The following is a 21,735-nucleotide window of genomic DNA, read 5'->3' on the forward strand; positions in this document are numbered from 1 at the left end:
CAATGAGCCGAAGGCTGATGGGAAGGGAGTTCCAGAGTTTTGACACTACCACTGAAAACGCTCTGCCACCCTTTCTTGCTAAGCGGAATCTAGGGGTGAGCAGAAGGCGAAGATGGTTGGACCTGAGATTAAGGGAGGATTGGACTGGTTTTAGTCTATGTCTCAGGTATTTTGGGCCTTTTCCGTTGAGGGCCCTGAAAGCTAGGACCAGGGCCTTAAATTTGACACGGGCCGTAATCGGGAGCCAATGTAATTTCCTTAAATGGGGGGAAATCGAGTGACGATAGGGGACTTTGCAGATCAGCCTAGCAGCGGCGTTCTGCACAATCTGCAGCCTATGGAGGAGGTACGCCGGTAGTCCCACAAACAGGCAGTTCGCATAGTCCAAATGCGACGTGATCAGGGCATGTGTCACTGTCTTCAGTGCTTCCGTAGGGAGGAAGGGGGAAATTTTTTTTATCATGTGGAGTTTCCCGAAACATGCCGAGGTAACTTTCTGGATGTGTGTTTTAAAAGATAAATCATTATCAAACTGGACACCAAGATTGCGGGCCACTTTTACCAGAGTAGGTGGTGGGTTGAGTTCCTTTGGCCACCAGGTGGTGGGACACAGGGGAACAGTTTGATTAAAGAACAACACCTCCGTCTTGTCCGTATTAAGTTTTAGCGTGTTTGAGGTCATCCAGGCCACAATATTGGAGAGACAGGTTTTGAAATTTTCAGAGCCAGACAGCGAATTATCTCTCAAGGAGACAATGAGCTGCGTATCGTCAGAGTAAGATATCACTCTGACCCCCAGAGACTCAATCACCTTTGCCAGAGGTGCAACGTAAATGTTAAAAAAAAGGGGGCTGAGGGCGGATCCTTGGGGCACCCCGCAGCCTAGAGGTTTCCTGTCCTTAGACCAAAAAGGTCGGCACCAGACGTGTTGTGTGCGATCTGTAAGAAAGGAGGAAATCCAGGCCAGAGAGGAGCCACCGATTCCCAGCTCTCGAAGTCTGCTCAGGAGGATGGCATGGGAGACCGTGTCAAAGGCTGCGGACAGGTCGAGGAGCACAAGCATGGCTACCTCTCCCCTGTCCACAGTCTCACGCACGGTCTCCGCCACCTCCAGAAGGGCCATCTCAGTGCTATAACCGGTCCTAAAGCCGGATTGTGAGTCATGTAACAGGCCATTGCTTTCAACATAGTCCGAAAGTTGTTCTTGCACAATTTTTTCCAAGATTTTGGCCGGTTTGGGTAGCAGAGATATCGTTCGGTAGTTGCTGAGCACAGCAGGGTCTGCATCAGATTTTTTAAAAAGAGGAATAAGAATTGCCTGCTTCCAGGTCTCCGGCAACTGGCCTGAGGCAAGAGAGGAATTCCATATTGATAGGAGGGGCTGTACAATCGCAGGAGCGACAGTAGAAAAGACTTGAGCAGGCATGGGGTCTAAGGGAGAGCCTGATTTGCATAGATGAAGTTTCTTCATTGCTGTGTCAAAGGTGATGGGTTTGAACGCCCCCAACCTAGTGACCTTGGGCGTAAGATCGCTGGGGGGTAGGCCAGCTGTGTCTAAGTTATTAGCTACATTAAATGAAGCATAGATGAGGGCAATTTTCTCATGAAAATAATTAGACAGTTTATCGCAGAGTTCTTGGCAGGGTTCTGTTTTGTGCAGAAGGGCTGCGGGATTGGTGAAGTCTTTCACAACTTGAAACAGTACCCTGGCCGAGTTGTCTGCGGATTTAATTTTGTCGGAAAAATAGTCCCTCATAGTTGTTTGTTTGAGTTTGTAAAACTTTTTCAATGCCCCTCTGTACGTTATTTTGGCGGCTGGGTCATAGGAGCGACGCCAGAGGCGTTCAAGTCTTTTGCATTTACTTTTTTCTTCCCTCAACAGCTGGGAGAACCAGGGGGCAGACGGTTTAGTTCTGGCTGAGGAGAGAACAGTGAGGGGGGCGATTTTTTCAATGGCCACAGTCAAGAATTGATTCAGATTGGCAACATCCTCATTAATGTTCGTAGAGGGTTGCCAATTAAGTTTGGCTAGGGCAGGTTCGAACTCCTCCAGAGTTACTTTAAACCACTTTCTTCCCGTCCTCTCCATCCTACAGACCGGGGTTGCCATAGGTGGGAAACTAAGATTGAAAGGAATAATGAAGTGGTCCGACCAGGTCACGGGGAGAGGGGTCAAAGTGTCGAGACAAGGAAGATTGGAAAAGATAAGGTCTAACGTGTGACCGGTCGTGTGTGTAGGACCCACGACTTTCTGGCAGAGATTGATGCCCTCCATCGTTTCTAACAGAGAGCACGCCTTTGCGCAATTACTGTCATCGGCATGTACATTAAAATCCCCCAGGACAGTAAAGTGAGGGTGTTTCAAAGAGAGGTCAGCTAGGAGCGTGAGTAGATCTGCCATATGGGTAGGAGGGGTGCTGGGAGGGTTATAGATAAGTACCCCTGCACCAATCGACCGCGCTGCCTCCGAGATACTAAAGTACATTGCTTCTATGGGTCCCAGATTGTCTAGTTTTCTTGAAGCTATTTTCCAATGGGACTTAAGAATAATAGCTATTCCACCCCCTGCTTTAGGTCCAGATCTATTCAGTCCAACAAATTGAAAGTCAGGAGGGACTGCAAGGGCAATATCCGGGTGCGAGACGTCTTTAGTCCACGTTTCAGTGAGGAACATCAGGTCCCAGGCATTAGTCGTAAAAGAAAGCCAAATGTCGCTAGCATGTTTAGGTAGAGAGCGGCAATTGATTAAACAAGATTTTACAACCCGAGGCGGAGAAGTGGGAGAGCAACTCTCTCTGGCGTCCCCACAGGTATACCGTGGAGCTGCACGGAGGGAGAATTGACAATTTAAGCATGTATACCGTTGCTTAGCTAGCGCAGGGTTATACCTTATGTGGTTGTCGGCTGAGAGGGGTCTAAGAGCTAAGAGGCTTTCTCTAGACCAACTGCGGCGTTCTGCCGGATCGAATTGGGCATAGTGACCAGCGCTGGGCGCGGGACAGGCGCGGACGGGCGCAGACGGGCTTGCCTTAGGCGCGCCTTCGGCGCGCCACCGGCGCGCCCGCTGCGCTCGTCCGCTGCGCGAACGGTGACACATGGGATATATAGGGAAGCGGAGTTCAAGATCAGCTCCGCCCCATGTGCTGCCGGCAACGCCCTGGGCGTTCTGGTGCCGGTCTCCACGCCCTCCACTCAAACAGCACACAGCTGCGGGGAACGAGGCGGGAGCACAGAGGTAACTGTGTATGTGCAAATAGCAGAGTCAGATGTTTATAAAATCGTATTTCATTTTAAAACATAACAAATGGCAGAATCAAATGTTTATAAAATCGTCAATCACTTTAAAACATTTAAAAGTACAGCAAGGGTTTAAAAGTAATAGTCTCCCACACTGCTCAGAAATCGAGTAAACAACCTCAGAGGTGTCACAAAAGGATGTTAGTGGGTTCAGGCAGCCGCCTACTCACCGCAATCCTCAGTGTGCAGTGAAACCACCTAGCTTAAGTACTGAGCGGAGCTCAAGATCAGCTCCGCCCCATGTGCTGCCGGCAACGCCCTGGGCGTTCTGGTGCCGGTCTCCACGCCCTCCACTCAAACAGCACACAGCTGCGGGGAACGAGGCGGGAGCACAGAGGTAACTGTGTATGTGCAAATAGCAGAGTCAGATGTTTATAAAATCGTATTTCATGTTAAAACATAACAAATGGCAGAATCAAATGTTTATAAAATCGTCAATCACTTTAAAACATTTAAAAGTACAGCAAGGGTTTAAAAGTAATAATCCCCCACACTGCTCAGAAATCGAGTAAACAACCTCAGAGGCGTCACAAAAGGATGTTAGTGGGGTCAGGCAGCCGCCTACTCACCGCAATCCTCAGTGTGCAGTGAAACCACCTAGCTTAAGTACTGAGCGGAGCTCAAGATCAGCTCCGCCCCATGTGCTGCCGGCAACGCCCTGGGCGTTCTGGTGCCGGTCTCCACGCCCTCCACTCAAACAGCACACAGCTGCGGGGAACGAGGCGGGAGCACAGAGGTAACTGTGTATGTGCAAATAACAGAGTCAGATGTTTATAAAATCGTATTTCATTTTAAAACATAACAAATGGCAGAATCAAATGTTTATAAAATCGTCAATCACTTTAAAACATTTAAAAGTACAGCAAGGGTTTAAAAGTAATAGTCTCCCACACTGCTCAGAAATCGAGTAAACAACCTCAGAGGCGTCACAAAAGGATGTTAGTGGGGTCAGGCAGCCGCCTACTCACCGCAATCCTGAAGAATTTTGAAGAACTCAATCAGAGCCCATTAGGGTCTGTAGATTTCTGAGTGGAGAGTTGGGAAATGGACTGCAAAATGTGTCTATCGTTATGGGAGTGCCCAAAGAACTAGTTTGGGCACCAGTAAGTCATGCACAGTGAAATGTAGGTATGAAAATATAGGTATATTGCCAGGCTGTGCAGATGCCTGTATACTTAGTATAGTAAAGTGCCAACGACTTCTGCTATGGCATTGGGTGTGGATGCAGAGTACCATTATTGTCCTCAATTATAATTATAGCAGTGAAGTTGTTGTCACTACAACTCACCAGTAAAGAAGCATGTCTATTTTCTTGCAGTTCTCATTGAAACAATACTGGGACATTTTCTTCTCTTCATCTTGTTGGGTCATTTTAAGTTCAAGGGTGGCCCTAGTAAGATCATGAAGTTGTTCGGCCACATGAACTGTGTTTTCCAAGGTAGCTATTTCCCTCTAATTTTTCTTCTTTTGTAGGCTTAGTTTGAGATAATGCTAACCTAGCTACAGCGCAGTAAGCTCCACAAATGTTCCCAGGGAAGACACTGAGCCAGTGTGAAGTTGAAAGTATTTTGCAAAGGTATCTTCTAGGCGATGGAGCAAGGTTTTGCTCGTAAAGAGACTTGCTTGGACTCAATACTCTCGAAATAACCTATAATGTACTAATTAACATGTTTTGTATTATTAATAATGCACCACACGACATTTCTAGTAAGCTGGGGAAGCTTGACAATGTGCTTCTTACTAACCGTAACTCGAGTAACCAATATGGCCGCTGCAATGCGGGAACTTTTCTGCGCATGCGTCTGTCACACTCACGTGACGTGACGTATTCTTTGCTTAGTGGGAAAACTTTGGTTCTGCACACTAGAACTAAAGATGGCTGCTTTATGTTTTCATGTGCTAACGATTGCATTGCAGCTTTTTACTAAATTGTTTGTTCTGCCTAATTCCTAACGTTGAAGTTAAAATCAAGTAATGGGAATAGAGTAGAGATAAGCGGTATACAGTGCATACATTTATTCTTTGTTCTAAAACTGTTCTTCTTTGACTTGGCAATTAGCTCGTGTTTCAATCAATCAATCATCGTATTTATATAGCGCACTACACACCCAGAGGGTCTCAAGGCGCTGGGGTGGAGGGGGGAGGAACTGCTACTGCTCGAACAACCAGGTCTTGAGTTGCTTCCTGAAGGCGAGGTGGTCCTGGGTCAGGCGGAGGTGGGTGGGGAGGGAGTTCCAAGTCTTGGCGGCGAGGTAGGAGAAGGATCGTCCCCCTGTGGTGGCTCTGCGGATGCGGGGGACAGCGGCGAGGGCGTGGCTGGTCGAGCGGAGCTGGCGTTTGGGAGCGTAGAAGTTGAGGCGGCTGTTGAGGTATCCTGGTCCTTGGCTGTGTAGGGCTTTGTGTGCGTGGGTGAGGAGGCGGAAGGTGATTCTCTTGTTGACCGGGAGCCAATGCAGATCTCTCAGGTGTCCGGAGATGTGGCTGCGACGGGGGATGTCCAGGATGAGTCGTGCTGAGGCGTTCTGGATCCGCTGGAGTCTCTTCTGGAGTTTGGCGGTGGTTCCGGCGTAGAGGGTGTTGCCGTAGTCCAGACGGCTGGTGACGAGGGCCTGGGTGACCGTCTTCCTGGTCTCGGTGGGGATCCACCGGAAGATCTTACGTAGCATGCGCAGGATATTGAAGCATGACGAGGAGACGGCGTTGACTTGTCTCGTCATGGAGAGGGAGGAGTCCAGGATGAAGCCCAGGTTGCGTGCGTGGTCTGTTGGTTTGGGTGCGCTGCCTAGGGCGGGGGGCCACCAGGAGTCGTCCCAGGCAGAGGGTGAGGATCCCAGGATGAGGACTTCCGTCTTGTCCGAGTTCAGTTTCAAGCGGCTGTTCTTCATCCAATCGGCTACCTCTTTCATCCCTTCGTGAAGGTTGGCTCTGGCGGTGGCGGGGTCGTTGGTAAGGGAGAGGATCAGCTGGGTGTCGTCGGCGTAGGAGATGATGTTGAGGTTGTGCTGGCGTGCGATGTCTGCGAGGGGGCTCATGTAGCTGTTGAAGAGGGTCGGGCTGAGCGAGGAGCCTTGAGGGACGCCGCAGATGGGGGAGGTGATGAACAGAGTGTCTGAATTAAGCAGACCACTCTTACCCAGTCCAAAGATCAGGGCTTGATCCATCACCGTTATTTAGCTCACTGCCCCATCCCAGCTCAGAACCTGGCTATATGCAAATTAGTCTGTCCCTGGCCCAGTGCATCATGGGAACAGGGCAGACCAAACTACCAAGCCAATTCTTCACCAGAAAGGAGACAAGCTACCGGGGACCGGTTTCTGGCATTTCAGCCTCATCGGCCCGGCTTGCTTGAATCCTGATGGAGCAGTGAGCAAGGGACTCATGTCTGAGTATACCCTGCCACACCTGTAGTGGCCAAAAACGATTCAGAAAAGGGGGTGGTGATGAACAGAGTGTCTGAATTAAGCAGACCACTCTTACCCAGTCCAAAGATCAGGGCTTGATCCATCACCGTTATTTAGCTCACTGCCCCATCCCAGCTCAGAACCTGGCTATATGCAAATTAGTCTGTCCCTGGCCCAGTGCATCATGGGAACAGGGCAGACCAAACTACCAAGCCAATTCTTCACCAGAAAGGAGACAAGCTACCGGGGACCGGTTTCTGGCATTTCAGCCTCATCGGCCCGGCTTGCTTGAATCCTGATGGAGCAGTGAGCAAGGGACTCATGTCTGAGTATACCCTGCCACACCTGTAGTGGCCAAAAACGATTCAGAAAAGGGGGTGGTGATGAACAGAGTGTCTGAATTAAGCAGACCACTCTTACCCAGTCCAAAGATCAGGGCTTGATCCATCACCGTTATTTAGCTCACTGCCCCATCCCAGCTCAGAACCTGGCTATATGCAAATTAGTCTGTCCCTGGCCCAGTGCATCATGGGAACAGGGCAGACCAAACTACCAAGCCAATTCTTCACCAGAAAGGAGACAAGCTACCGGGGACCGGTTTCTGGCATTTCAGCCTCATCGGCCCGGCTTGCTTGAATCCTGATGGAGCAGTGAGCAAGGGACTCATGTCTGAGTATACCCTGCCACACCTGTAGTGGCCAAAAACGATTCAGAAAAGGGGGTGGTGATGAACAGAGTGTCTGAATTAAGCAGACCACTCTTACCCAGTCCAAAGATCAGGGCTTGATCCATCACCGTTATTTAGCTCACTGCCCCATCCCAGCTCAGAACCTGGCTATATGCAAATTAGTCTGTCCCTGGCCCAGTGCATCATGGGAACAGGGCAGACCAAACTACCAAGCCAATTCTTCACCAGAAAGGAGACAAGCTACCGGGGACCGGTTTCTGGCATTTCAGCCTCATCGGCCCGGCTTGCTTGAATCCTGATGGAGCAGTGAGCAAGGGACTCATGTCTGAGTATACCCTGCCACACCTGTAGTGGCCAAAAACGATTCAGAAAAGGGGGTGGTGATGAACAGAGTGTCTGAATTAAGCAGACCACTCTTACCCAGTCCAAAGATCAGGGCTTGATCCATCACCGTTATTTAGCTCACTGCCCCATCCCAGCTCAGAACCTGGCTATATGCAAATTAGTCTGTCCCTGGCCCAGTGCATCATGGGAACAGGGCAGACCAAACTACCAAGCCAATTCTTCACCAGAAAGGAGACAAGCTACCGGGGACCGGTTTCTGGCATTTCAGCCTCATCGGCCCGGCTTGCTTGAATCCTGATGGAGCAGTGAGCAAGGGACTCATGTCTGAGTATACCCTGCCACACCTGTAGTGGCCAAAAACGATTCAGAAAAGGGGGTGGTGATGAACAGAGTGTCTGAATTAAGCAGACCACTCTTACCCAGTCCAAAGATCAGGGCTTGATCCATCACCGTCATTTAGCTCACTGCCCCATCCCAGCTCAGAACCTGGCTATATGCAAATTAGTCTGTCCCTGGCCCAGTGCATCATGGGAACAGTGCAGACCAAACTACCAAGCCAATTCTTCACCAGAAAGGAGACAAGCTACCGGGGACCGGTTTCTGGCATTTCAGCCTCATCGGCCCGGCTTGCTTGAATCCTGATGGAGCAGTGAGCAAGGGACTCATGTCTGAGTATACCCTGCCACACCTGTAGTGGCCAAAAACGATTCAGAAAAGGGGGTGGTGATGAACAGAGTGTCTGAATTAAGCAGACCACTCTTACCCAGTCCAAAGATCAGGGCTTGATCCATCACCGTTATTTAGCTCACTGCCCCATCCCAGCTCAGAACCTGGCTATATGCAAATTAGTCTGTCCCTGGCCCAGTGCATCATGGGAACAGGGCAGACCAAACTACCAAGCCAATTCTTCACCAGAAAGGAGACAAGCTACCGGGGACCGGTTTCTGGCATTTCAGCCTCATCGGCCCGGCTTGCTTGAATCCTGATGGAGCAGTGAGCAAGGGACTCATGTCTGAGTATACCCTGCCACACCTGTAGTGGCCAAAAACGATTCAGAAAAGGGTGTGGTGATGAACAGAGTGTCTGAATTAAGCAGACCACTCTTACCCAGTCCAAAGATCAGGGCTTGATCCATCACCGTTATTTAGCTCACTGCCCCATCCCAGCTCAGAACCTGGCTATATGCAAATTAGTCTGTCCCTGGCCCAGTGCATCATGGGAACAGGGCAGACCAAACTACCAAGCCAATTCTTCACCAGAAAGGAGACAAGCTACCGGGGACCGGTTTCTGGCATTTCAGCCTCATCGGCCCGGCTTGCTTGAATCCTGATGGAGCAGTGAGCAAGGGACTCATGTCTGAGTATACCCTGCCACACCTGTAGTGGCCAAAAACGATTCAGAAAAGGGGGTGGTGATGAACAGAGTGTCTGAATTAAGCAGACCACTCTTACCCAGTCCAAAGATCAGGGCTTGATCCATCACCCGTTCAGATGACTTCGGTGGCTTCAGATCTGAACGGGGGGAGGCAGACTCTCTGTGTTCTTCCAGCGAGGAAGGAGATGATCCACTCCAGTGCCTTCTCCTGGACTCCGACGTTGCTGAGGCGTTGTACTAGGGTACGATGGCAGACAGTGTCGAAGGCCGCGGAGAGGTCGAGGAGGATGAGGGCCGCTGTTTCTCTGTTGTCGAGCAGCGCTCGGATGTCATCGGTGGCTGCGATCAGGGCGGTCTCGGTGCTGTGGTTGGCCCGGAAGCCGGACTGCGAGGGGTCGAGGGATCCGTTCGTCTCGAGGAAGGCGGCCAGCTGCTTGTTGACGGTCTTCTCGATGACTTTTGCAGGAAACGGGAGCAGCGAGATGGGGCAGTAGTTCTTGAGGTCGGTGGGGTCAGCCGATGGCTTCTTGAGTAGAGCGCTGAGTTCGGCGTGCTTCCAGCTCTCTGGGAAGGTGGCGGTGTCGAAGGAGGTGTTGATGATGTCCCGTAGGTGGGGTGCGATGATAGCGTCGGCCTTGTTGAAGACGTGGTGAGGGCAGGGGTCGGTCGGAGATCCGGAGTGGATGGAGTTCATCGTGCGGATGGTGTCTTCGGTGCTGATCGGAGTCCAGGCGCGGAGGGTGGTGGTGGGGGGCGGTGGTTCGGTCGCGGTGCTCGTCGGTTGAGTGCTGAAGCTGTTGTGTATGTCCGTGATCTTGTTGTGGAAGTAGGAGGCGAGGGAGTTGCAGAGGTCTTGCGAAGGGGTGATGTCGTTGTTTCCGGCGTTGGGGTTGGAGAGCTCTTTGACGATGTTGAAGAGTTCTTTGCTGTTGTGTGCGTTGTTGTCCAGTCGTTCCTTGAAAGCAGTTTTCTTGGTGGCGCTGATGAGTTAGTGGTGTTTCCGGGTGGCGAGATTGAGGGCAGTCATGTTGTCCGGTGTTGGGTCTCTGCGCCAGGTTCTCTCGAGGGCTCGGCAGTTCTTCTTGGAGCTCTTGAGTTCGTCGGTGAACCATGGGGCTTTCTTGCTGCCGGGTCTGCTGGGCTGGGTCCTCAGGGGGGCGAGCTCGTCTGCGCAGTCCCTGATCCACGTTGTGAGGTTGGTGGCCGCCTGGCTAGGGTTCGTTGTGCTGGTGGGAGGGTTCGTGCTCAGGGAGGACGCGAGCTGGTCGGCTGTGATCTTGTTCCAGCTTCTGCGTGCAGCCTGTTGCTGGTGGTGGTGGATCGTGGTCCTTGCGAAGCTGAAGTGGACGCAACTGTGGTCCGTCCAGTGGAGTCCGGTGGCGTGGCTGAAGGCGATGTCCTTGCTGGATGAGAAGACGGGGTCGAGTGTGTGTCCGGCGTAGTGGGTGGGGGTGGTCACCAGTTGCTTGAGTCCGAGGTTGGCGAGGTTGTCCAGCAGGGTGGTGGTGTTGCGGTCGTTGTTGTTCTCCAGGTGGAAGTTGAGGTCCCCGAGGAGGATGTAGTCAGCGGAGCAGAGGGCGTGCGGGCTGATGAAGTCGGCGATGTCTTCGCTGAATTGTGTGCGTAGTCCAGGGGGTCTGTAGATGAGGGTGCCTCTGAAGGTGGTCTTGGGGTTGATGTGGACTTGGAAGTGCAGGTGCTCGGCGGTAGCGAGGGTGTCATCGGTGTTGGTCGTGATGCGGATGGTGTTCCTGTGGACGATGGCGATGCCTCCTCCGGTGTTGTTGATGCGGTCCCTTCGGATGATCTTGTAGCCGTCTGGGATGGCGATGGCGATGTCGGGCGCTGACGAGGCGTTCATCCAGGTTTCCATGAGGAAGGCGACGTCTGGGGCTGTGGTGTCGAGCAGGTTCCAGAGCTCGACGGCGTGCCTGTGGACGGAGCGGGTGTTGAGCAGGATGCATCTCAGGTGGCTGCTGCTGTTGTTCGTCGAGGTCTTGGGCACTGCTGGAGTGGTGCGGGTCGGGTTGCAGGTGACCTTGCAGGAGTTGCAGCAGAAGGGTCCGTGGGTGCGTCTCGGGGTGGCTCGGTAGCATCCCGGGGCTCGGCCGGTGTTGAGTGCGTTGAGGGCAGCGGCGTCGTACGTCCGGCGGGTGGGCTGGGGTCTGCGGGAGCCAGGGGTCCTGGCACTGGGCGCGGTCCAGGCGCGGACGGGCGCAGACGGGCTTACCTTTGGCGCACCTTCGGCGCTCATTCGGTGCTCCCGCTGCGCGCGGTCGCTCTGGGGGCGTCATAAGTCCGTAGCCGGGAGGGCGGGTCAGCTGGGAGGCGGGTAGCGGGTTGTCCAATGGGCGGGAGGTGGGCGGGGCCGCAGGGAGGCAGTGGCGGGAATCGGCGGAGGCGACATGCGGCTCAGCGGCGGCTGGGTCGCGTAGGTAGGCTGGCAGACAGGAAGGAAGGCGCTTGGCAGCAGGAGGGGTGACCCGGCCTCGTAGAAGGCACAGTGGTCACTCCAGCGATGTCAGCAGCGCTCTCCTTAAGTCCGTAGCTGGGAGGGCGGGTCAGCTGGGAGGCGGGTAGTGGGTTGTCCAATGGGCTGGAGGTGGGCGGGGCCACAGGGAGGCAGCGGCGGGAATCGGCAGAGGCGACGTGCGGCTCAGCGGCGGCTGGGTCGCGTAGGTAGGCTGGCAGACAGGAAGGAAGGCGCTTGGCAGCAGGAGGGGTGACCCGGCCTCGTAGAAGGCACAGTGGTCACTCCAGCGATGTCAGCAGCGCTCTCCTTAAGTCCGTAGCCGGGAGGGCGGGTCAGCTGGGAGGCGGGTAGCGGGTTGTCCAATGGGCTGGAGGTGGGCGGGGCCGCAGGGAGGCAGCGGCGGGAATCGGCGGAGGCGACGTGCGGCTCAGCGGCGGCTGGGTCGCGTAGGTAGGCTGGCAGACAGGAAGGAAGGCGCTTGGCAGCAGGAGGGGTGACCCGGCCTCGTAGAAGGCACAGTGGTCACTCCAGCGATGTCAGCAGCGCTCTCCTTAAGTCCGTAGCCGGGAGGGCGGGCAGCTGGGAGGCGGGTAGCGGGTTGTCCAATGGGCTGGAGGTGGGCGGGGCCGCAGGGAGGCAGCGGCGGGAATCGGCGGAGGCGACGTGCGGCTCAGCGGCGGCTGGGTCACGTAGATAGGCTGGCAGACAGGAAGGAAGGCGCTTGGCAGCAGGAGGGGTGACCCGGCCTCGTAGAAGGCACAGTGGTCACTCCAGCGATGTCAGCAGCGCTCTCCTTAAGTCCGTAGCCGGGAGGGCGGGTCAGCTGGGAGGCGGGTAGCGGGTTGTCCAATGGGCTGGAGGTGGGCGGGGCCGCAGGGAGGCAGCGGTGGGAATCGGCGGAGGCGACGTGCGGCTCAGCGGCGGCTGGGTCGCGTAGGTAGGCTGGCAGACAGGAAGGAAGGCGCTTGGCAGCAGGAGGGGTGACCCGGCCTCGTAGAAGGCACAGTGGTCACTCCAGCGATGTCAGCAGCGCTCTCCTTAAGTCCGTAGCCGGGAGGGCGGGTCAGCTGGGAGGCGGGTAGCGGGTTGTCCAATGGGCTGGAGGTGGGCGGGGCCGCAGGGAGGCAGCGGCGGGAATCGGCGGAGGCGACGTGCGGCTCAGCGGCGGCTGGGTCGCGTAGGTAGGCTGGCAGACAGGAAGGAAGGTGCTTGGCAGCAGGAGGGGTGACCCGGCCTCGTAGAAGGCACAGTGGTCACTCCAGCGATGTCAGCAGCGCTCTCCTTAAGTCCGTAGCCGGGAGGGCGGGTCAGCTGGGACCAATCAAGTACATTGTCGCTCCATCTTGGGTCCCGCGACTGCACATGTATTGCGTTCTCAAGTGTCTACAAGCCATTGCATTGAATTCTTGCCAACGACAGTCTTACCTAAAGATGCCCCTGGGAAACTCATCTCGTGACTTCTCGAGAGGAAGACAATTTGTTAAAATGTTTAACATTGTATTTACTATTAGAACATCCATTGTCGGGTGGAATAAAAGTGCATGAGAAAATAAAATGATGAAAGAGAACATTAATTTGCATTATTAAGTCAAGTGACCCCATAACTGGTATGGTGTGATGACATCTCCTCGTCTTTCGACCAATCAAATTGAGGGAATATACGAATTTGCAACATTGGGGGTGGTACACTGCCCTGGAAAATGGTATATCTAAGGTAGGCTTAGCTAGTTAGATTGCCCAACTTGTCTGAATAGCTGACCTGTCAATGACCCAACGCACTCAATAGGCGATGAGAGCAGAGGTGCTGGCGGAGCACTCTGTCAGAAGAATCGATAACTTGGGGTCCCGGGAAGGAATTTGATGACCCGATCGGGGTTCCGGGAAGAAGATTTGATAACCCAATCGGGGTCCGACTATTAGCTGCAGAGAGGATTGCGACGCTGGGGTTGCACTTTAGCTGTGGGTGCCGGTCCTGACCTGAGGTGGTCCTGTCCTGATTCAATTTGGTCCGTACCTGTCCTTATTCTGGTCTGCACCTGTTCTATCCTGTTGGCATCTGAACTATCGGGGGTCCTGTCCTTTATCCCAGCCCGTGGCCAGGGTTGGTCTTCACACCATTCTAGGTGATTATAAGATCTGTGTTGGTATGTCATTGTACTGCTTTGATCATTTTCTTCTTAATTGACCAAGCTTTGATTGAATTGATATGGACTCTGACATTTAAGAATCTACATAGATAAAGTGTTTAAACCTTTCCCGAGTCTGTGGTTATTTATGAAATGCCAATGTTTATCTACTGCCTATTATTCTAAAACCCTAGATCCCTTAGGACTTTAGGTACTGGTGACTAGGATTGGTAAATCAAATGGTATAGGTCCTAAATGGTAAATATTAATCTGATTAAAGCATAGGTTTACCTTTTCAAAGTGTGTATGGTTTTATGGGCCCAGGTATGTATGGTAAAATCCCGAGCAGGTGAGCCCACGCTCTATCATAAATCAACCCTGAACTCCTCTTTTGTCAGCTACCAGGAGTTTATTCTGTAGGGTAGGGAGTGGGAGTGTAATCTGCAGGGTGGGGAGTGGGAGTTTAATGTGGGGAGTGGGCGTTTATTCCGCAGGGTGGGGAGTGGGAGTTTAATCTGCAGAGTGGGGAGTGGGAGTTTATTCTGCATAGTGGCGAGTGGGAGTTTATTCTGCAGGGTGGGGAGTGGGAGTTTATTCTGCAGGGTGGCGCGTGGGAGTTTAATCTGCAGGGTGGGGAGTGGGAGTTTATTGTGCAGCGTGAGGAGTGGGAGTTTATTCTGCAGGGTGGTGAGTGAGAGTTTATTCTGCAGGGAGGGGAGTGGGAGTTTATTCTGCAGAGTGGGGAGTGGGAGCTTATTCTGCAGGGGGAAGAGTTGGAGTTTATTCTGCAGGGTGGGGAGTGGGAGTTTAATCTGCAGAGTGGGGAGTGGGAGGTTATTCTGCATAGTGGCGAGTGGGAGTTTATTCTGCAGAGTGGGGGGTGGTTGTTTATTCTGCAGGGTGGGGAGTGGGAGTTTATTCTGCATGGTAGTGGGTGGGAGTTTAATCTGCAGGGTGGGGAGTGGGAGTTTATTCTGCAGGGTGAGGAGTGGGAGTTTATTCTGCAGGGTGGGGAGTGGGAGTTTAATCTGCAGGGTGGCGAGTGGGGGTTTAATCTGCAGGGTGGGGAGTGGGAGATTATTTTGCAAGGTGGGGAGTGGGAGTTTAATCTGCAGAGTGGGGGGTGGGAGTTTATTCTGCAGGGTGGGGAGTGAGAGTTTATTCTGCAGGGTGGGGAGTGGGAGTTTAATCTGCAGAGTGGGGAGTGGGAGTTTATTCTGCAGGGTGGGGAGTGGGAGTTTAATCTGCAGAGTGTGGAGTGGGAGTATGCGTAGTAAGTGCATTTTCAGGGGTGCATGATCTGACAGTCCCAGGACATGCAGTGTCATCTTTTAAATTAGGGCAGAGTAAGTATGTGGGAGGCAGTAACTTTATGATAGCAAACCCTATTGTTGTTTAACAGCGGATGTGTCGCAAGAACGTAAGAAAGAACATAAGAAGAGTTACAACTGTTAATTTGAAATATTTACACTTTTTAAGGTCTTTGATATTCATGGTTTCAGTACCACAATTCGAGTGACAGCTCTACTCATGCCTAGTTTTCCAGATAGTTGGGAGATAAACAAAGCCTTGCAGACCACTGTAGAAGCTTGATTTCTTCCTCAGGATGTATTGGTTCCCATTCAAATAGTTCTTGATTATCTGACACGGTTCACTGTACTCATTGGAAGTGCATGAAAGGAGACTTTACATTTTTTTGCCTTGCTTTATTTTTAGAAGAAACACTGCTTTTTTCTTCAAAAATGGCTTCTGGACAAGAAAGTGAAGACAGAATAAATCCAGAAATAAAGCTGGACAATGAAGAACCAAAAACGAATTAAATTGAGGCTTCCAAACCGATGTCAGAAACCACTGCAGGGATGTTTTCACCATTCCTCCTGTTGAAGAAACCTTACATCCCAATATGTGAATTGCACTTTGTTTGAAAGACCAACAGAAGAATTGTCTTCTTTTCATGGAGTTGTCTCAATTTTTGGTTCTCTTTTTGTACTTTTCATTTTTTAGAAATACTAGTATTGTGAAATTAAGACTGTTTGTGAAATTAAGACTGTTTCTGTTTCTAGTCTATAAAAACAAACAAATGGTTATTCTCAGAACCTACAATAATGGTACAAATAAAATGAAAATATATGTTGTATGTTTAGCATGTGAGTGAGCAGGTGGGTGAAAGTGCAGAAGAGTGAGTGAATGAAAATGTGGGCGAGTGAGTGAGAATGGGATTAAGTAAGAGTGAGTGGGAGAGTGTGAAAGTAAGAGACAGTGAGCCGGAGTCAACGTGGAAAAGTGTGAAAGAGAATTCATGAAAGAGGTTTACTGAGAGTATGAGTAAGAGAATTAATGCGAGGTGGTGAGTTAAAATGAGTAAAAGAGTGAAAAAAAGTAAGGTAGTTGGTTAGTGAAAGCTTGATTGAGGAATAAATTAGGGGGTAAACAGAATAAGTAGGTTATGAGTTGAAGATAGAGCGAATAAGCTAGAGAGTTAGTGAAGGTGAAGGAGGATCTGTGCATCACTCAGACTTTCACTCAGCTTCTCCATGAGTGAGAGTAAATGAGAACATAAGAAAAGTGAGTCAGTGAGTGAACAGTGTGAGTGAGCAGGTGTGGAAGCTGGACAGAGTAAGTGACAGAAAGTGAATGGAAGTAGAAAAAGGTGTGAGGGAGGTTGTGAGGAACAGGCAGTACGTGTTACAGCAGGTGAATGAAAAAATAGGTGTCTGAGATTGAATTAGAGGAAGCGAGTAAAGAGTGACAATGAGTGAGTGAGATTACAAAATATCAAAGGAAGTCAATGACTAAAAACATATCGAGTGAAAATGAGGCAGTGAGTGAGAGTGAGTATGTTGGGGAGTGTGAGACTGCTGGTAGTGTTCGAGCTGAGTGGGGTGTGTATATTCTTGTGGTGCTCACCTCAGCAATGTTGTTAAGCCAAAATATCAACAAGCATTGGCAAAGCTAATCGATCTAGTCTAAATAGGCTGTATTAAACGAATGGGCCATAAAAAGGTGATATGTGGCCACCTGAACAGCATCATCATATGCTTGAATTAAAGATTTCAAAGGAAACAGAAGATAAATTACCGCCTAACCAGACACTAACGTACAGGCAAAATAATCAACACTATTTTAACATTTAAAATAAATACATGCATAAAAAAACACCCTTAGAACTATGTTTACCACTGAAGAGAGACTATTTTTAGATGGATATGAACAATGTGCACATGATTTGCGCAGTAACTCGAACTTAAGGGAGCCAATGTGTACGGTGGGCAGACCCATTACTCCATGTTGTAAGTTGTGGTAGCAGAAGCAAATTGTGAATGACAGGACGTGTATGGGTAAATCTGGCAATGCAGAAAGTAAAAGGCTGGTTATTTAAGAAGTAAAATCTAGTTAGAAATAATAACATCGAAATTGTGTAAGAGTGTCTAAAGTATAGCAACCTTGCACCAGGTCAAGATCCATAGGGGACTGAAGGTCTCAGGATCAAATCATAATAAAAGGATATTAACAATACATAATTTAATAGTACACACTTTGAAAATGAAAATACTTTAAATATCTTTTTTTCTAATTTTCAATGCCACCTTAAGGCCAGAAATCACTGGCGGCAATACTGAGGTGTAAATGACACAATTTGAGGGCTGCTTATGAATTTATTATAAGACTGCTTATATTTTATTTATAAGACTGACTCAGCCCTTCATGCTTCATTGCTGAAAGGAGCATCAGTTATGTTGGTGAACAGAAAACGGTGTGAAGTGCAACCGACACGTCGTGTTGTCATTCAGGGCCTGATTCACAGAACTAACTGAAGACAAAATCCTAAACTTAGTACCAATTAGGATTTTCCACAGTTTAGTAGTAGTAAAGTTAGGACTCCTAAGGCATTTAGGAGTAACTAAAGTTAGGAGTCCTAACTTTACTACTACTAAACTGAGAAAAATCCTAATTTTAAGACTTTCGGTATTTACAGAAGGCATTTAGAAGTCCTAAAGTTAGGAGTCCTAACTTTACTACTACTAAACTGAGAAAAATCCAAATTTGAAGACTTTCGGTATTCACAGAAGGCATTTAGGAGTCCTAAAGTTAGGTGTCCTAACTTTACTACTCCTAAACTGAGAAAAATCCTTTCGGTATTTACAGAAGGCATTTAAGAGTCCTAAAGTTAGGAGGCCTAACTTTACTTCTACTAAATTGAGAAAAATCCCAATTTTAAGACTTTCTGTATTCACAGAAGGCATTTAGAAGTCCTAAGGTTAGGTGTTCTAACTTTACTACTACTAAACTGAGAAAAATACAAATTTTAAGACTTTCGGTATTCACAGAAGGCATTTAGGAGTCCTAAAGTTAGGACTCCTAACATCTGTGAATACCGAAATGAGTAAATGCCTTTTGTGAATACAAAAATGGTAGTAAGTTTAGGATTTTGTCTTAAGTTAGTTCTGTGAATCAGGCCCTCAGTGTTTAAGTGCACAATACAAGCACAGCTTTGCTTTCACCACAGGACAGGGCATGAAGAGTTCGCCTTACCTGTGCACATTGGTGATCTTTGATGACAGACCTCCAGCAGCTGCAGCGATGGTGTTTATTTCAACTTGTTTCAGGGCTGTAGTGCCATCTGCCTCACAATGGAACATGTAGTCAGACCGATTGATCCCTAAGAAAACCGACTGGGAAAAATAAAATGCATGCTCCAATGAGAAACTGCTTTTCACCAAAATGCATTTTCGCTCGTACATGTACAAATTTGAGAAGATTGTATCTTAAATGTATTTATATAATGCTTTGGCCATTTTTGGTAGACATTGATCGCCATGGCGCGGGTCAAACTGCAAAAACAAACAAAATAAGTGTAACATTCGATACCAATATGTGTTTAATATAAGGAAACATAGATTGGATGCTTTTAATGAGACAGACGATTTTCATCATCTACATTTTTGCAAAATAGGTACATTCGGCTTTACAAAATACAGTTCATAGTAAAAATGTGTATGTACTTTCCACATTTCCCCCCTGGCATTTGTTTTAATCAAGAAGTTAATTCCTCTTTTAGACTAACTCAGACATTGATTTGAGACTTTGTTAAGCACATTCTGTCTCAGCCAAGAGGAATGCACCTCTCTCACCTAACGCTACTGGCTTTTGGATGTAGTGTTCACCTGCCTAGAATGAGGTTCCATTGGAATGCCCTATTTTCAGGTGCCCCAGCTGATAGGAACTATTTGTTGAACCTAAAACCATCTTGAAAAGACGGCTTTCAGAACTAAAACCAGTCGCCCAGGGCAGAATTGAATTTACGCCAGAGTAATCGGAGTCATTTTGGTAATTCCATGTTACTCTTTAAAGCGTGATTACAGATAATCTATGCATTACTCCTACTTGCGTAACTTGGGTGCCAAAGTACTACCGCAAGAGCACATTTAGTAAGCACAAGCGGCCACTCGCCCTCCTATTTGTGTTCTGCTGCATTTAGCGTCATTTGTTAGGATAAAAATCGATCCTTGCAGCCACTTTGGACGCAAGGGTGCATTTTGTGCTAAGAAAATAGTGCTAAAGGTAGAGAGTAAGTTAGGGATAAAAGCTACCCCAAGTACATGTACAGAGATTGGGGCAGCTGCTTATACTCGCTAATCTTGCTCAGCTGCATTTAGCAATATATCTTCGCGCAGAAATGCATCCTCATGTTCATTATGGAAATAGCACTAAAAGCAGAATTACTCTTCTCCGAAGGTCAGTGACGGAACAACAGGTTTCCAGCAGGTCTTGGCCAACAGAGTCGGTCAACACCTCTGCCGGATTTCTCCATAGGGGCATTTGCAGCAAAACGCTAGCTATTGCTTGGAGAGGGAATACCCCTCCCACATGTATTGCACCTTAGCGTGTGCACCACATTCTTTGATCACATACTCACTTAAAGTATAGATTGTACTTTCACATAACTAGCGGTCCTGAGGAAAGCCAGTTTTACAGATGAGGCATGGCTGAAACATGTAGCTCACACCTTGGATGTAGGAGTTCCTAATACTCACTCCACCGGCATCCACTTGCCTTGCTTTTAATGCTAGCAGAGGCCCAGACATTAACATTATCCCCTCTGGAACTGGGACCACTGTATAGCTTTTAAAATGTCACTTTCACGTCACACACACTGCACACTCAGCAATACACCTGCTCCGCTGTAATCCAGGCTTAGAAGCACACCCGGGACACATTCGGTGTCACTGGGCGGGCCCGATGATGAATCATGCCACCAACTAGGTTGGTGGGTGAGGGCTTCATAAAGAAACCGAACAGTTTCCCCCTTCCTCATACAGTGCTTAGCCCTGTATTATTCACAAAGAGGGTAGTCCTCTTTTTGATTAACATATTAAACCTGGGGATATGGACTAGCTACCTAGTCCTCTCTCTCTCCTTGATAATTGAATCGGTCTTATGTTATGCATGTTCAAGACCATCTTCAGGACAAAAACATTCTAGTGTACAGACAGTACCCTCCTGTGAAAAGTAATATTACATCAGTTCAATCCTACTACTAAAGAAAATATTGATAAAAGAAGAAAAACACCCAAAAACATAAAACAAAGAAAATTGTTCTGCTTATATAAATCAGAAAAGAAACTGAAATCCATAGTTAAACTCATTTAAGTTTAGAGGGGAACATGATCGACAGAGAAGCTTCCACCAACCTCCTTTAAAATACTGAAACTTACTATCAGGGGAATGTATCAAAGTTGAATTACAGGTAAAAGATCTGAAAGCAAATATGCAATCTGAAAAAAATGTATATGAATAGTTAGTCCAATTGTTGGAGAGTTTCAATCCAAAAAGAGAGCATCAATGTGTACTGAAGATTGAAGAAAAAGTACACAAAATGAATTAATAATTAAGATGAACCTGTGAGTAACGGCGTTCACCTATATTCATCAGCTGTGAAAAAATGTCTGGATAGTGCAAGTCAAACCACAAAACTGGTGTCAATAACAAGAGGGCTTAACTTTTCTGACCTCAAATCGAATCATACTGGGCCTTATGCGCTCTTCATTTTTACTAATCTTCTTATTGGTAGAAAAAGAAATGAAGAGGAGAAGTCGCTCACTTGTATCTTCAGTCAGTCAATGTAGACTGCCTAAAATCGAGGGCATTGGAACATGCGTCTTTGGTAAGCCTTAGCCCGTCAAAATTTGGCATATCAATCACTGTGTTTAAAATCAAACAAAATCTATCTCAATTAGAGAAGGATAAGGTTGCTATATTCACTAAATGTCTCCTAGAGAGAATGGTGCTTGGATTCTGCCCAAAAACAGAACTATGCACAGGATTATAGGACCTTTGTTGTAGGGACTGAGTCATCCTACCACCTTAGTACCCAGGAGCCCAGGACCGACTAGCTATAGCGGCTCACTTGCTCTCCTACTCACTGACAGAGAAACAAATGATTAGACACCCCAGAACACAACACTCCCAGATTTCTCAGGAATCACGGTAACAAGACACACCCTTTCGCTCGCACTCTTGTACTTGTCCACAATAAGATCTACAGAGACTTGAAGCAGTTTAAAATATGTATTTAGCTAACGTGCCCTAGCATGCAGTATACTTGCCACAACAAGCAGGAAAATGCATAGTACAAATACAGTCAGCAGAGCATCTAGCCCATAAATCAGGAAGGGAGATATCATGAAAGACATCAGAGCCTAACTTCCCTCCCCTTGCTAAGAAGCAGTATTATTATATATTAGAAGCTCTCTGGGCTTTGTCAGCAGATGCCATACCTTAGCCTATAGATGGTAGATCTATATCATGGGTGCTGTCTCGCTCTTCTCCATGGAAAGGTGCCTCTCCAAGTGTCTCCTATTTATGTATCCCCATAAAACCAAATTTCCCAAACAACTGCTGCATCAGTATGTTTTGTCTAGATGCTAAAGCCTGGCCAGAAGAAAATATCAAGGGGCGTTGTTGTTCGACCTTGCTCTTAATGTTCAGTCAGAATCCCAGGAACATGCTGAGAGGGAACACAGTGATGAG

General features: G+C 48.9%; 1 protein-coding gene across 1 annotated transcript in view; it reads right to left on the reverse strand.

Annotated features, from left to right (window-relative positions):
• Nucleotides 1-21,735, reverse strand: part of LOC144828297 (glutathione synthetase-like) — a 560,445-nt gene that overhangs the window by 370,281 nt on the left and 168,429 nt on the right. The gene's annotated exons all lie outside the window — the stretch shown is intronic.

The sequence above is a fragment of the Lissotriton helveticus genome, chromosome 4_1, assembly GCF_964261635.1.
Source record: "Lissotriton helveticus chromosome 4_1, aLisHel1.1, whole genome shotgun sequence".
In the NCBI taxonomy this organism is placed as follows: domain Eukaryota; kingdom Metazoa; phylum Chordata; class Amphibia; order Caudata; family Salamandridae; genus Lissotriton; species Lissotriton helveticus.